At 45.9% G+C, this 17,220-nt stretch overlaps 1 protein-coding gene and 1 long non-coding RNA gene across 8 annotated transcripts in view; one reads left to right on the forward strand and one right to left on the reverse strand.

The window, feature by feature from the left end:
* syk (spleen tyrosine kinase) overlaps positions 1-17,220 on the reverse strand; it is a 142,520-nt gene that overhangs the window by 116,896 nt on the left and 8,404 nt on the right. Inside the window, exon 1 of one of the 5 annotated variants that reach the window (XM_069928387.1) lies at positions 8,394-8,414. The exons of the other annotated variants lie outside the window; for them this stretch is intronic. The gene's annotated coding sequence lies outside the window, so the exon portion shown is untranslated. Of the gene's footprint in view, positions 1-8,393; positions 8,415-17,220 lie in introns of those variants that run through there. 5 annotated transcript variants of the gene reach the window in all.
* LOC138758883 (uncharacterized) overlaps positions 10,870-17,220 on the forward strand; it is a 50,917-nt gene continuing 44,566 nt past the window's right edge. For 2 of the 3 annotated variants that reach the window (XR_011354521.1, XR_011354523.1), the window contains exons 1-2: positions 10,870-11,037; positions 15,822-16,031. This is a non-coding gene — a long non-coding RNA (uncharacterized lncRNA). Of the gene's footprint in view, positions 11,038-15,821; positions 16,032-16,611; positions 16,819-17,220 lie in introns of those variants that run through there. The other variant, XR_011354522.1, reaches the window with a different exon arrangement.

Genomic DNA, 17,220 nt, shown 5'->3' on the forward strand with positions numbered 1-17,220 from the left:
ACTGTGAGTGCCCTTTGCCCAACTTGCTCCCAGATGTACCTTAGGTACTGCTGGACCACAGTGGGCAATTGTGGAGCTCTCACACGGTGTTGTGCCAGTGAGGCATCCATTTCGTGATCCTGTTCGCCACTGCCCATGAGTCCGTATAGATATGGAGTGGACCCATTGTTTCTTTAATTGCGAGAGCTACCACAGCCAGCTCTGCAATCTGTCGAGATCCCCCGCCTCTTCCTGAGACAGGGTATAGGGGCATTGCTTTCCGTAGGTGCTTCCCATTCTTCCACCGACTCGAGCTGTCTGTGAGCCAAGCCTGCTGCTGCTGTTTCTTGTCAAGGGAGTCAAACAGCTGACCCCAGGATACGGGGATGGGATTGACAGTGGGGACGTCCGGAAATGGATCATGACTTTCAGGGAGGGACATGATTTTTCATGCAGCCTGTCACTCCCTCTGATCCTGCCTCTGCCCGGATGTCAATGTACCACCTCCTTTGAACAATGGAGGAACGCTCTGCACAACCCTCTTTGCGGGTGGCATCAGAGGATTTAATCCACCACATAATGGGCAGGTGAGGCCAGAGTATGATAGTCTCATTGGCCGTTTGGTGCTCCGTGGTGAAGAATGCCAAATAGTACACCAGCAGCTGATGTTCAAAGGGGTGCAGCAGGAGACAGGCTTGTGGTCTTTGTCCAGAAGCCAAGTGGCAACCATTAATTTTCTGCCAGAGGCTCTACTCATTTGCTGTGGTAGTGACTGAGACCTGGGGATCGATGGGGACTCCGGCCTGTGAAGAGGCTAGTGGCAGTGCCTGATCGATGGCCTGTTTCGCCATGTCAAAGGCGAGCTGCTGCTCAGACCCCCAAAAAAATGTGGTCTTCTTCCTGGGGAAGGCATACAATGGGTGCAGAAGCATGATAAAATGGGGGCTGTGCTGCTGCCAGTAGCCCTTGGTTTCAGCCTTATTGGTGAGCACTGTCGTGAATAAAATTTTAATGTGTTCCACCTCTGGGATATCCCTATGGCCAGAGTGCCATATCCCTATGGCCAGGATTCCCAGGAAGAGGGCCATCTGGCTGGGAGCCTGTTTTTTCTCCTGATTCATCACCCAGCCAAGGGCGCAGAGTGCAGAGTTGAGGGAGTCGAGTCCCTGCATCTCTGTCTTCTCTGTAGGGTCCTCTTTTCAATCTTCTTCAGCATGATGCTGAACCAAGCCATGAAAGACCTCAACAATGAAGACGCTGTTTACATCCGGTACCGCACGGATGGCAGTCTCTTCAATCTGAGGCGCCTGCAAGCTCACACCAAGACACAAGAGAAACTTGTCCGTGAACTACTCTTTGCAGACGATGCCGCTTTAGTTGCCCATTCAGAGCCAGCTCTTCAGCGCTTGACGTCCTGTTTTGCGGAAACTGCCAAAATGTTTGGCCTGGAAGTCAGCCTGAAGAAAACTGAGGTCCTCCATCAGCCAGCTCCCCACCATGACTACCAGCCCCCCCACATCTCCATCGGGCACACAAAACTCAAAACGGTCAACCAGTTTACCTATCTCGGCTGCACCATTTCATCAGATGCAAGGATTGACAACGAGATAGACAACAGACTCGCCAAGGCAAATAGCGCCTTTGGAAGACTACACAAAAGAGTCTGGAAAAACAACCAACTGAAAAACCTCACAAAGATAAGCGTATACAGAGCCGTTCTCATACCCACACTCCTGTTCAGCTCCGAATCATGGGTCCTTTACCAGCATCACCTACGGCTCCTAGAACGCTTCCACCAGCGTTGTCTCCGCTCCATCCTCAACATTCATTGGAGCGCTTTCATCCCTAACGTCGAAGTACTCGAGATGGCAGAGGTCGACAGCATCGAGTCCACGCTGCTGAAGATCCAGCTGCGCTGGGTGGGTCACGTCTCCAGAATAGAGGACCATCGCCTTCCCAAGATCGTGTTATATGGTGAGCTCTCCACTGGCCACCGTGACAGAGGTGCACCAAAGAAAAGGTACAAGGACTGCCTAAAGAAATCTCTTGGTGCCTGCCACATTGACCACCGCCAGTGGGCTGATATCGCCTCAAACCATGCATCTTGGCACCTCACAGTTTGGCGGGCAGCAACCTCCTTTGAAGAAGACCGCAGAGCCCACCTCACTGACAAAAGGCAAAGGAGGAAAAACCCAACACCCAACCCCAACCAACCAATTTTCCCCTGCAACCGCTGCAACCGTGTCTGCCTGTCCCGCATCGGACTTGTCAGCCACAAACGAGCCTGCAGCTGACGTGGACATTTACCCCCTCCATAAATCTTCGTCCGCGAAGCCAAGCCAAAGAAGAATGGCTTACATGGACTTTGGGAGTGGGGGTGGGTGGCAATATTTTTTAGATCACAGGCTATTAGAGGATGGGGCTATGTACGTACCACTGGGGGAGGTGACAAAAGGTGTATTGAGTTCCACCCCAAGTAAAGACAAACTGATCTTGGGAGTTGGGGCTTAAGGGAATAGAGTAGAATGCATTGGCAAGGTCCACCACGGCATACCAGGATTTGGTGCCCCTACCCATGATGTCCTTAAATAAACCGACCACGTCGGGAATGGCATGGGTGGGGGAGAATTTATTTAATTTACGGTAGTCGATAGTCATGCGCCATGTGTCTATTTTTGTGGATGGGCCAGACTTGGTATTTCCATTCTCCCTGTGTAAGCCCACTGGAATAAATGGCCTCAGGTCACACAGACCATTGAACGCATCTGTCATGGTCCCTGGCCTCCATACCAGAATGGAGTTGTTCCACAGAGCGGGGGGGGTGGTGGTGTCTGGTGCAATTGTGTATTAGTATTGGAGATTTCCTGTTGCACCAGGGAGATAATCTCTGCCCTGAGGGCAGCATGGGCTACCTTGGAAGAGGGAGGAGCAGAAAGCTGTGTAGTTGGGGGTGCGGTGGGCTGCACGGTGGGAAGTACGGTGGGCAGCACAGTCGTGGGCGCGATGTGTGGTGCGGGATTTTGCAGTTTATTTCCACAGTACTCCTGCCACATTGCGAACATGGTAGAGGTATAGATGCCATATATGTAGGCACCATCAATGCCAACACATGTTAGGGCATAGTAAATGTCCCTGTGGGACAAGGGGAATGTGTTCTCACCATTCTTGATGTCGTGTGTTTTGTTTCAACATGGCGAACCAAGATGGGTGCTTCATTTTCTATATATTCTAGCTCCTCCAGTTGGGCAGTTGTTTCCTGGATGGTTTTACCTGTTGCCAGTCCCATCAAGGGCAAGACCTTGAGGTTGGGACGTATAGTGGTAACTAAGTGCCCCACCAAGTCAAAGGTAACTCTGACATCTTCAGGGTGGTTGTGCCTAGGAGCCCCACCCATAGAGGCTAGTATAAGGCCTGTTCCCTAATACCTCTCGTTAGCTGTGTGCCACTGAGGTTGGCACTTCAAGTCACAGTCTAAGAACATAGGGAACCTGGCAGGCACCGTAGACACCACCCCATCCCACAGTGTAGTCCCCTCACTGATCCTTTAGGCGGCACTCACAGGGAGTTGTTGACCATCTGCTGTGTGAACAGACTGCCCAGGGTGGTCTCCAGGTGAATGGTGGGGGGGCCTCCCATCCCATAGCCAGAGTAGCCATGCAGCTAGGTGCTTGCCCAACCGTTGGTGGTATCTGTCTGCTAGCTCGACCAACTCCTTGGTGGACTAGTCCTGGGTTACTAGGTCTTCTCCATTCTCAGCAACTTCCCCATTGTGAAATGCCAACAGAGGAGTCCTTCTGGCAGGTCTAGGACCACGTGGTTACCGACTAGTCTTGTATAGTCTCTAGGACACCATTTGGGGGAGGGGGCACTCATAATCAGACTCAGCCTCCTCAGAATCATCATGATTGAGCCACACATCCTTATCTCTCGACCATGTATCAGTCTCACCCTGATTTTCATAGGATCGACCTGCCAGCTGGATCGGTGGCCACCTGAAGCTGCCACACTTTGACTAGCTGGCCTCAAGGCTGCCGATACGTGACCTGGCAGTGTCCAGTGCCTCCTTCAGGGACTCACAATGGAGTAACTCAATTTGTTCATCCTTTTGAGCATCCTGTTTTATCAAATCTGACATGACACCTCACTGGCCCCTCAGTAGGGATATCAGCAACCATAGGCCTCCCCCATGTCACCCACTGGCCTCTGGAAACCCAGATTCCTCAAAGCTCAAAGAAGGAGGCCTTAACCAAATAACCATATAATAATTACAGCATGGAAACAGGCCATTTAGCCCTTCTAGTCTGCATCGAACTAAGTACTCTCCTCTAGTCCCACCTACCTGCACCCTGCCCATTACCCTCCATTCCCCTCCCATCTAAATACCTATCTAATTTTTCTTTAAATTACAAAATTGACCCTGCCACCACTACTTCTCCCGGAAGCTCATTCTACACACCCATCACTCTCTGAGTAAAGAAGATCCCCTTCATGTTACTTCTAAACTTTTTCCCCTTAACTCCTAACTCATGGCCTCGTTTCAATCTCTCCTACCCTCAAGGGAAAAAGCCTATCCACATCAACTCTACCTATCTCCCACATAATCTTAAATACCTCAATCAAATTCCCTCTCAACCTTCTACGCTCCAAAGAATAAAGACCTAATCTGCTCAATCTTTCTTTGTAATCTAGATTCTGAAACCCAGGTAACATTTTTTTAAAATTTTTCTCTGCACTCTCTCTACCTTGTTGATATCCTTCCTATAATTTGGTGACCAGACTGCACACAGTATTTCAAATCTGGCCTCACCAATGCCTTGAACAGTCTCAACATCACTTCCCAACTCCTATATTGTATGCTTTGATTTATAATGGCCAGCATACTAAAATCCTTCTTCACCACTCTATACACATGAGATTCTACCTTCAGGGTAGATGCACTGTTATTCCTATATCTTTCTGCTCCACTACATTCCTTAATGCCCTCCCATTTACTACATATGTCCTGTTTTGATTATTCCTCCCAAATGAAGCACTTCACATGTATCAGCATTAAACTCCATCCACCATCTTTCAGCCCACTCTTCTAAGCAGTCCGAATCTTCCTGCAATTTTTGAAAACCTTCTTCATTATCCACAATTTCATCTATTTTAGTATCACCTGCATATTTACTAATCCAATTTACCACCCCATCATTCAGATCATTAATGTAAATGACAAACAGCAAGGGACCCAACACAGATCCCTGAGGCACACTCCTTGTCATCGGCCTCCAGCCTGACAAACAGTTATCCACTATGACTCTCTGGCATCTCCTTTCCAGCCACTGTTGCATCCACTTGACTATCTCAAAATTAATACCTAGTGACTGAACCTTCCTAACTATCCTTCCTTGTGGAACCTTATCAAAGGCCTTACAGAAGTCCATATAGACAGCATCATAGCTCGATCCTTATCAACATTCCTAGTCACCTCTTCAAAAAATTGAACAAGATTGGTCAAACATGAACCTCTATGCATAAATCCTTGGAGTCCAGCCTCTTGATCCAATTTACTGGCATGATGTTGTCTGTCAGCCAAGCCAATAAATGGCTGATCCCCTGGCTATCATCGGTCCACCCAACAATTTTATATTCCAACTGCAGTGTTCCCTTATAGATTGTGCGTCACCTCCTGCTATCCCTGTTCATGAACAGGTGCACGATAATACATGCACCTGACAGGACACCCATACACACACTCATTAGCACAATTTCCCACATCGTAAGCGCTCCATGTGTGTCCAGCCAAAACTCTTCGAATCTTGATCGCAGCGCCAATTGTTGTGTTGGGAATAGCATCAGGTTTGATGGGTTCACAGAGAGATGAGTCTGGACACAAGAGTCATAATAAGAGGTAACTTTATTGTGCACATGGGAATCAAACAGGGGAAGACATCAAATGATACTTAATCACTCTCACTACTTAAAAGCTATATAGACATTCACATCAGATCCAGGTTGGATGCCGATACCAGTGGCTACCCATCTTCTACACTATGAGACAAAAACTATAATGCTTACCCTACCACACTCTCTCCAAGCACAAGGGTCCTCAATACTAGTGGCTGCTTACCCTACCATACTCTCTCCCACATGTACACTGTAACAAGACAGGGACTTAAATGTATACTCATGGTTCCCTGTACCAGCTGGAGGGGGAGGGTGGGGAGAGCTCAATGCCAAGTACTGCCAACAACACTACGATCCCACGCAAAATGTAGTACACACCTTACCTACGGCTCCTCCAATAATGTCCACATTTAAGTGACCTGGCGTAAAGCAACATTTGTAGTTAGGACCAAGGAGAAGAGAGATAGAACTGTCCCATGTGTTGGAGTTTATATTGTTCTGAGCTGGGCGTCTGGCCAATTATGACGCTGAATCATTTAAATGAGCCAATGGCAAGGTGTGCACTAATGGGTGGCCAGAGTCCAACCTTGATTGGCAGGTGATGCGACTTCCAAATAAGTTTCAGACAGGGAGATCACGTAACCCTCCGCAATCCACAGTGTTCCAGAGAGGTCACGTGCTTCTATGCAATCTACATGAACTAGATTTATATGCTACCCTTCCCTGGTGTAAAGCTGTAATGCTTTATAAATACCTTGTTTTCGCATATCAGTGCTCCACCCTTGATTCCGTGGTGATTCTTGTAATAGAGCATGCTGTCAAGTGCTTCAGCAACTGATCTTCAGCTTGTCATGGACTTTAGGTTTGGACCACACATGTGCAGAAGTCCAGGACATCCTGAGTCATGAACAGCTGATAGCCCTGTATTCCCTCAGAACCATGAGGTCAGTATGAGTCAACTCAATATGTTAACCATTAAAAATCTGAATAGATTTTCAGTTGTTGTAAAATGGTCCAGTGGGTTCCAATCCAAGCAACATCAACCTTTACTTTTTTTTTGCTTGAGATTCTGGAGATCCATGTACTGAATATAAATTACATGGCTTCTGTCAGTGGCAGATTTCCTGGAGACTGGCAGTCTGCAAGGATTTGTTCTACGATATACCTGGGCTAATGATCTGTCATGGAGAAATGGAGGGGAGAATTACTCCAAACCTGAATGCCAATATCTTTCAGCTGCTTGAAACGGAAAGGCACTGGCTGCACATTCTGTGCCCTACAGGGAAACAAGGTCCAAAATGCCATGAAGTTGAAAAGGGATTTTAGTTTGCATAAGGGTTTAAAGTCAAAAACATTTTACTGATGAATGAATAGATCATTGTTGCTATAGAACAGACCTATGGCAGCCCATGTTGACATTAACACTGATTCTGAAACAAGGAAAAAATACTTCTCTGGCCATGCATTGAAAGGAAAACATATTTTATGAAGACCTCTTGTGTAGAAATCAACAAAAGTCAGTGGTTTTGTATATGATGAAATGTTCATACTCTTTTTACCCACACTCGAATATGTCAATCATACTGCAACTGAGCATTCTGAATATTTATCAGAACACAGGAAGCAAAGTGTCAGCTTTATGTTTGGCTGTATTATAATGATGGAATTACACAATTTGCAATGCAAATGAAGCAGCTATTTATGCCATTGGACCCTTGCCAGTGATAACTTATTTGTTGCAGTTAAGAGCCGTTTCATTGCAAGAACTTTATCCTTTCCCTTTATTTTTCCATTTTAAATAATTATACGTTTCCCTTTTCAATAATTCCTTTTCATCAAATCCAAGTGGTGGACCAGACTATCTGGGTTGGCAGCAAAAAAACACAAACCCATTACACTGAGCACTGGTGCATCTCATGGCTGCGTGCTCAGCCCGTTACCACTCACACTTTTAACTCACGATTGCACCGCCAACTTCAGCTCCAATGAAATCATCAAGTTTGTGGATGACACAACGGTAGTTGGTCTCATTGGCAACAATGATGAGTCAGCTTACAGAGAGGAAGTTGAAAAGCTTGTATAGTGGTGCAAGTCTCAACATGGACTAGTTAAAGAAGATGATTGTGGACATCAGGAGGATGAAGGATCACTCCCCACTACACATCAGTGGCTCTGTCATAGAGAGAGCAGCAAGTACAAAATTCCTCAGCATCTATTTAAAAGACTACCTGGAGTGGACACAAAACATTTCCTGCTTAGTCAAGAAGGTGGAGTGGTGCCTAAACTTTCTAAGGAGATTGAGGAGGGCAAGTCTACCAGCTATGATCCCAACACCACAAAAGAGAGTGTCCTGGCTGGCCTTATCATAGTCCAGTTTGGTAGCTGCAGAAACATCAAACCTGAGGGCAGTACAGAGGGAGATTAAAACTGCTGAGAATATTGCTGGGGACTCCCTTCCCTCTCGTGACGATATCTGAAGGGAGCAGTACTTAAAGAGGGCTTTGAGAATCATTAAAGACCCTTACCATTCTGAATGCAGAAAGTTTTAGAGACTACTTTCAAAGACCTTCACCCTCCAGTGCAGCGGGACCACCGGGCGCAGGGTGCCTGTTGAGACATCACAGAGCAATGTGTCCGGGCTGCTGGGCACCCCGACATCCTTGAGTTTGAGGCCCAAGATGGCATGCGTCGCTGCATCGTGCTTCTGTGCCTGAGCCAGTTGCTCGTAATCCAGGTTGGGTGCGAGAGTGTTGATGGCTGGACGGGAGAGCGCATCTGTCACTACATTGTCCTTGCCGGCCCTGTGTTGGATGTCGATCGTGAACCCAGACAAGTATGAGAGGTGGCGCAGCTGTCTGGCAAACCACGGATCCTTGGCCACTGCCAGTGCTTGAGTGAAGGGCTTATGATCCGGGAAGACTGTGAACCGCCTGCCCTCGAGGAAGTAGTGGAAGTGGCGGATGGCAAAATACAGCACCAGGAGCTCCCAGTCGAAGGCACTGTAAATGAGCTCCGGCGGGTGCAGCTGCTTGCTGAAAAAGGCCAGTGGGCACCATTGTCCATCGAACCACTGCTCCAGAACTCCCCTCACTGCCGTAGCAGAGGCATCCACGGAGAGCACCATGTGTGCCTCCAGTCGCGGGTGCACCAGCTGTGTGGGGCTGGCTAGAGCCTCCTTTGTTGCGATGAAAGCCCTATGCACCTCCTCTGATCATGATATTTTCTTTGGTGGCCATGAGCACGAACAATGGGCGCATGGTGCGCACGGCTCCGGGGATGAAATGATGTTAAAAGTTCACCATCCCCGCAAATTCTTGGAGGCATTTCAGGGTGGAGGGTTTGGGGGATCGTTGAACAGTCGCTACCTTCTCCGTCGCCAACACGGCCCCAGCCGCCGAAATGGTGTGCCCCAGGAACTGGAGGGACTCCTTGCCGAACTGGCATTTGGCAGTGTTGACCTTGAGGCCGCAGTCCACCAGTCGGACAAAGAGTGTGTGGAGATGGGCTTTGTGTTCGTTGCGGTTGCAACTGGCAATGAGAATATCATCCAGGTAAATGAACACAAAGTCCAACCGCATCCATGAGGTGCTGGAACGTTTGGGCTGCATTCTTTAGACCGAAGGGCATATACAGGAACTTGAAGAGGCCAAAAGGGGTGATAATGGCCGTCTTACCCACATCGTCTTGATGCAATGGGATCTGATGGTAATCCCGCATGAGGTCCACTTTGGAGAAGACCCGTGCACCATGGAGGTTGGCGGAAAAGTCCTGTATGTGGGGCACCAGGTACCTGTCAGGAGTGGTTTTGACGTTCAACTGATGGTAGTCCCCACACGGTCTCCAGCCACTGGATGATTTCGGGACCATATGGAGCGTTGATGCCCAGGCGCTGTCCGAGTGCCGGATGATTCCCAGTTCCTGAAGCCTGGAGAACTCTTCCTTTGCCTGCTGGAGCTTGGTTGCATTGTTCAACCGACTGTAGTCCCTGCACGGTTTCCATCCCCCAGACGATTTCAGGACCATATGAAGCAGCGATGCCCAGGAGCTGTCCGAGCACCGGACGATTCCCAGTTCCTGGAGCCTGGAGAACTCTTCTTTGCCTGCTGGAGCTTCTCGGGCGGCAGCCATCTGGGTCTAGCATGCAGCAGGAGGCCCTGTGTGGCGATATGGTGGAAGACCCCATGTTGGGGCAGGGTGGCGTTGAACTGTGGCTCTAAGATGGTGGGGAATTCGTGGAGGATCTAATCAAACTTGTCTCTGGCAGCGGCTATGGCGGCGATTTTGGGCCGGTGGGCTTCTGCTGTGTCCAGTCGGGTCGAGTGGAACATTTGGGCATTGACCAGCCTTTTGCCCTTCATGTCAACCAGTAGGCCATGAGCTCTGAGGAAGTCAGCCCCTAACAGCACAGTGCCCACAGAGGCTGAGACGAACCTCCAGTGGAACTTTTCCTTCCCGATCTGGATCTGTGTCCTGCGGGTGCCGTAGGTCCTGACCGTGGAGCCGTTGGCCACCCGTAGGGTTGGACCTCAAGATCAGGTGCGTGTCTCTAATGCTGTGAGGGCAAGGACGCTGAGCTCAGCCCCTGTATCCACCAGGAATTGGCAGCCGGTGGATCTGTCCATCACATGAAGGAGGCTGTTTGTGTGGCCAGCCATCGCAGCCATCAACAGCAACTGGCCTGGTCATTTCCCCGAAACCCGCAGGGCTGCCGGCACTTACGGGCTTGTGCTCCTCAGTACTGGTGGTAGAAACACCAGATCGACTGGCCCTCCTCTGGTTTGGTCAGGAGCGGCTTGCGGTTGGCTGGCTCCTGGTGTTTTGAGTCCAGAAAAATGTCTGGGCTCGCCAGCGTCACCACTGTGGTAACGTGAGCAGTGGAAGAAACACAGCCGCCACTGTTTTTATTCAAATTCAGCACGCCCCTTTAAGGGCAGCATGAGCTCAGTCACCTGGTGCATTGTGACATCATCATCGCTGCCCAGTGTGTGCGTTGGAAGGGATGCTGGAGTCAGAGAGAAACCTCTGATGACGCCATTTCCCCATGGCTGGCCCACTAGATGGCATTACAAGTGGAGCCGGTTCGCCATGAGGATGTGTGCTGCCACTCAACCACAATTAAGACTGTAAAAACAGTGACAAAAAAAATGACTCATTCCACTAAATCTCCAGGTGGGGAATCCCAGCGTGATGACTAAGGACTCTGATTCAGTACCAGGTCTTGCTCATGTGAGATTGCAGAGATAGGTTCCCCAGTTCAAACTGGACCTCTGTTGCAAGACATCACATGAAGTCCACTGATAGAGCAGATCGTCAACAGGGATGACCTGATGGAATCGGGCAAATGTAATTAGAGTCCCAGTGTTGGTGATGGGGAAACAGAAAACTTACAGATGCTGGAATCTTGAGCAGACAACAAGGTGCGGGAGGAACTCAATGGATCAACCAGCATCCAGGGGAAGAAGTGGTCAGTCAACTTTTCAGGACAGACTCTTTATGTTGTCCTGGAAAAGATTCTGGTATTTATCATTCCAATGGAATGATTGGTCAGTGGGACTAGGAGGGTGGGGATTTGTTACGGCATGGACTAGTAGGGCCGAATTGGCCTGTTCTGTGCTGTAAGTGGTTATATGGTTATATGGATTTGGAAGAAATTTTAGGGACACTACTAATGATATCTTTCCAAGGAACCATAGAACACTACAGCACAGAATCAGATCTTTTGGCCCTTCAAGTCTCTGTCAAACTATTTTTCTGTCTAGTTCCACTGAACTGAACCCGGACCATATCACTCGATACCCATCCTATTGTGTCCATGCACCTGTCCAAATTTTTCTTAAATGTCAAACTTGAACCTGCATTAACCAATTCAGCTGGTAGCTCATTCCACATTCCCACTATTCTCTATGTGAAGAAGATCCCTCTAAAGTTCCCTTTAAACTTTTCCGCTTTCACACTTAACCCATGTCCTCTAGTTTATTTTTATCTTACCTGACATCAGTGAAAAAAATGCCTGCTTGCATTTAATCTATCTATCCCCATCATTGTAATGTATACCTTTATTATACCTTCCCATATTCTTCTACATTGCACAGAATAAAAAAAAGCAAATTGGGTAAATATGGGGAATATAGAGATTACAAAAGGTGTAGTTTTAAGGCTTTTGAAGAATATAAAGGTGGATAAGTCTCCGGGACCAGACGGGATCTTCCCCAGGACATTGAGAGAAGTGAAGGAGGAAATAGCAGAGGCTCTGGCGGTAATTTTTCAAATGTCATTAGATATGGGGATAGTGCCGGAGGATTGGCACATTGCGCATGTGGTTCCGTTATTTAAAAAGGGTTCAAGGAGGAAGCCTGGCAACTATCGGCCTGTAAGTTTGACGTCTGTGGTAGGTAAATTAATGGAGAAAATTCTTAGAGATAGTACTTATAAACATCTGGATAGACAGGGTCTGATCAGGAGCACTCAACATGGATTTGTGGGAGGAAGGTCATGTTTGACCAATCTGATTGAATTTTTTGAAGAGGTGACTAGGAATGTGGATGAGGGTAGCGCAGTGGATGTTGTCTATATGGACTTCAGTAAGGCCTTCGATAAGGTACCACATGGAAGGTTAGTTAGGAAGGTGCAGTCTTTAGGTATAAATTTTGAGATAGTCAAATGGATTGTCATTGGCTGAAAGGGAGAGGCCAGAGAGTGGTAGTGGATAATTGTCTGTCAGGTTGGAGGCCGGTGACCAGTGGTGTGCCTCAAGGATCTGTATTGGGCCCATTGTTGTTCGTTATATACATTAATGATCTAGATGATGGGGTGGTAAATTGGATTAGTAAATATGCAGACGATACTAAGATAGGTGGAATAGTGGATAATGAAGAAGGTTTTCAAGGATTGCAGAGGGATTTGGGCTGCTTAGAAAAGTGGGCTGAAAAATGGCAGATGGAATTTAATGCTGATAAGTGTGAGGTGCTTCATTTTGGTAAGAAGAATCAGAATAGGACATATGTGGTAAATGGGAGAGCATTGAGGAATACAGAAGAGCAGAATGATTTAGGAGTGACGGTACATCGTTCCCTGAAGGTAGAAACTCACGTGAATAGGGTGGTGAAGAAGGCTTTTAGTATGCTGGCCTTTATCAATCATTGCATGGAATATAGGAGTTTGGAGGTGATGTTGAGATGTATAAGACGTTGGTGCGGCCTAATTTGGAGTTCTGTGTGCAGTTCTGGTCGCCTAATTATAGGAAGGATATAAACAGAGTGGAGAGAGTGCAGAGAAGGTTTACCAGAATGTTGCCTGGGTTTAAGCATCTGGAGTATGGGGAGAGATTGGACAGATTGGGTCTTTATTCTTTGGAGCGTAGAAGGTTGAGAGGGGATTTGATAGAAATATTTAAGATTATGAAAGGGATAGACAGAATGGATGTGGATAGACTATTTCCGTTAAGAGGAGGAAAGTTTAAAACAAGAGGACATGAGTTAAGAATTAAGGGGCAGAGGTTTAGAGGTAACATGAGGGGGAACTTCTTTACTCAGAGAGTGGTAGCTGTGTGGAATGATCTTCCGGGAGAAATAGTGGCGGCAGAGTCAATTGTATTATTTAAGAAAAGATTGGACAGGTATATGGATGAGAAGAAGATGGAGGGTTATGGGCATTGTGCAGGGAGGTGTGATTAGAAAGGGGTGTTTGGTTCGGAGCGGACTAGAAGGGCCTAATGGCCTGTTTCCGTGCTGTAATTGTTATGTTATGTTATGTTATGTTATTGTTATGTTTCTATCTTCTGATGCCATTTTCAGAGAATTAAGTAGCTGTATTCGCAGATCATACTGTTTTACCGCACTTCTCAATGCCCCACCATTTACAATGTACGTCCTACCTTGGTTTGTCCTTCCAAAGACGTCAGGAATAGAAATTAACCCAGACAGTGTTATCTTTTAAATAATATGTTTATTATTAATTACCAATGATATCTAATTTATCTAAGCTTATCTAAACTTATATAAAACTGTCAAATTAACCCCCAACTATGAGCGAATATACTTAGGTATGTGTATGTGTAATACTCAAGCCACTACAGCTCAGGCACAATTCTCGAAAGACAGTTCAAAGTTCAGTTTCAGAAATTCAGTGTTGAGACTTTGGCTTGAAATTGTTGCCACACGCAGGCTTTAGTTGAATGCAAGGAAGTTCACGAAGTAGGTGGGAGTGACAGACTGTTTATAAACTCATGAAATCCTTTGTCGAGGTGCTTCCAAAGAAATGTCCTATTCAAACGAGTGGCACCCTTTTCCATGGTGTAGGGGACACAAAGTGAGTGATTTTCACAAAAGCTTCCTAAAACCTTTTGGTGGGTCAGCTGAATTGCAGTAATTCTTCTGCTTCCAGAACCCTTTCCATGGGTCAATCATTCACAGTGACCTTCCTTTTTTTTTTCGGTCACTGAATGGTATTCTCATTCCCCTATTAACATGGAGGAATCAGACAAATTGTCTATAACTACACACGAGGCCACTTCAATACCGTATTACTTCCAAGAGCTCTGCTCCACAGTACTTCTTCCTTAAAATGGCCCCCGAGCAAACTGTGTATTGTGTCTTGAATCTGTTGGTCACATGGTCTCTGAAAATGGGTTGTCCAGGGCCTCTTCCTCTCTCTTCAAGTGTATCCAATTCTGGAACATGCTGTCCTCAGCCTGTCTGTCAGGTCATAGTGAAACTTCAAAGCCTGCAAGGTTTTGTTAAATTTGTTCTCTTAAAGTGACAGTCCCACACAAATGAAAATGAACTGAAAATAGGAGCATGTAATAAAGGGCAATGCAGGTATCTCACATTTGTCTGCATTAAATTCCACCTGCCATTTTGCAGCCCATTTTTCCGGCTGGTCCAGATCCCTCTGCAAGCTTTGAAGGTCTTCATCACTTTCCATTACAACTCCAAACTTTGTGTCCTCTGCAAACTTGCTGATCCAATTTATCATATTATCATCAAGATCATTGAGACAGTTGACAAACTACAATAGTCTCTGCACTGATATCTGAGGTACAACACTAGTCACAGGTATCCAGTCATAGAGGCAATCATACAGTAAAGCCAATGTCTAATCAAATCTACTACCTCACCATGAATACTGAGCACTGAACCTTTCTGACTAACCTCCCAAGTGGGACCTTGTCAAAGGCCATGTGGACAACATTAACATCCTTTCCTTCATCAACTTTCCTGGTAATCTCAAAAAACTCTATCCTTAAATACAACCTACCATGCACAAAACCATATGGCATATTCCTATTTAGTCCTTGGCTATTCAAATACTTGTATATCTAATCTTAGAACTCCTTTTAAAAATTTACCAACAACAGTACTGATGTCAGACTCATCTGCCTATAATTTCTGGGGTTACTTTTGGAGCTTTTTTTTAAACAATGGGACAACATGAGCTACCCTCCAATCCTTTGGCACCATATCTGTGGCTAAGGATATTTTAAACATTTCTGCCAGAGCCTCTGCAACTTCTACATGAGCCTCCCTCAAGGTCCAAGGGAATACCTTGTTAGTTCCTGAGGATTTATCCACCCTTATTTGCATAGGTTCCGTGACCTCATAGCATGTTTGTCTCTCTTCCATAAACTCTGTGCCAGTTTCCTCAGTAAATAAAGAGACAAAAAAAAATTAAGATCTCCCCTATCTCTGATCTTCTATACAGTCTGCCGAATCCAGGCTTCACATGCTAGGTAGACAAGCCCTGATTGTTGTGGGACCACGGCAGTTCTTGTGATGTGCTCGCAAGCCTCCCTACCCATTGTTGGGCATCCTCATCCGCCTTTGTAGCCGTTGGGAGACGTCTCCTCTAGTTGCAGGATTTAAAACATTTAACACTACTGAATTAATTGAGTATTTCCAGCATTTCTCTTTCTATTTTAGATTTACAGCATCAACAGTGTTTTTTTTTCTTAGCAGGAGTCCACTGGGAGTTAAATCTGGAATCTGATGGATGGACACATCTTGCAGTGATCCAAGCTCTGCGATACCTTTTGGCCCAATGGAACAGCATTGGGTCTTCTGTCTGACAGAGACATGGAAATCTTGAATGGAAATGAAAAACAAACTGGAGGAACTGAGCAGATCAGACAATATCCATCAATAGAGAAAGGCAGACAATGTTTCATGGTGAGTTTCTGCTGAGTTCCTCCAGAATGTGTGTCCTTTGCTCAAAATTGCAGTATTTTAAGCCTCTTGTATCTCTGTTCGAAGCTTCGTGGAACATGGGCATGAGAATGGGAAAGGATTACAGTCTTTTGTAGCACACTGCTCCAGTTATAGCTCAGGGTTGTTGCTCGAAGAAAGAGGCTAACACTGACAGAGTGCAGTCGACACTGAGTTTATTTGGCTATCTGCTCCGCCTTTTATAGGCTGATTGTCACATCACCACAGGCATGGCTTGTGATCTGCCAGCTGCAGATTGGTCACTTTGTGATCCACTGGCCCAGATTGGACCCCCTGCGATTGGCTGCTGGTAATTGGCTGGTTTAGCCTCTGCTGTTGAGGCCTATGGTAACTGGCCACTCAGCTCACATGTCGTCTGTTTGATCGCCGCGTTTGACGGCCATTTCCTGTGTCGGCCTGCTGAGTAGGCCGTGGACTGCTACACTTTAATAAAACATAGACTTTGCTTAATTGGTATATATTATTCTGCAAAAAATGTCCCACTAAGCCATGTGTTCCTTTCATATTTATCTTGGGCCAGTAGCATCTTCTGAATTTGAAAGGATATTTATTTACCATACCTATTGTGATGAATCAAGAAAAGGTGACAACAAATATTAAGCGTTAGCAAGATGGTAGGAACAAATTGCAGTCACCAGAGCACAGAAAGAGCCGTGCAAGAAGGACAAGCATTTTCAACTGAAATAATATTTCAGTTATGTAATTGTGCAGTACAATTAAAGATATCTTTTTAAAAGATGTTTTAATGATTTATCAAAAATGTGACTTTCTTTGCATATTAATACTGTTAGATATTATAATTTTGCATATGTTTTATCTATGAATTAAATCCAATTGCTTTAATTCAAATTGTTATATTTTTAGAAAATCTAAGTTATATTTTGAAATACTAGTAATTTCCATCATTCATTTAAACAGAAAATAAATACAAAAGCTACATTTTTCATGAATTAATACTCATCCAAATATCAAACAGGCATTTAGAGCCAACTCCATGTATATTTCAACAAAATAATCATCTAAAATGTTGTTGGTGTTTTTAGACAATTTCTTGCGACTGTTTAAATTTGAGAAATGCTCACAGTAAGATATAATTTCTAGAACAAAAAAAGAGATAATTAATTTACTTGTG

The sequence above is a fragment of the Narcine bancroftii genome, chromosome 1 (assembly GCF_036971445.1).
Source record: "Narcine bancroftii isolate sNarBan1 chromosome 1, sNarBan1.hap1, whole genome shotgun sequence".
NCBI lineage: Eukaryota > Metazoa > Chordata > Chondrichthyes > Torpediniformes > Narcinidae > Narcine > Narcine bancroftii.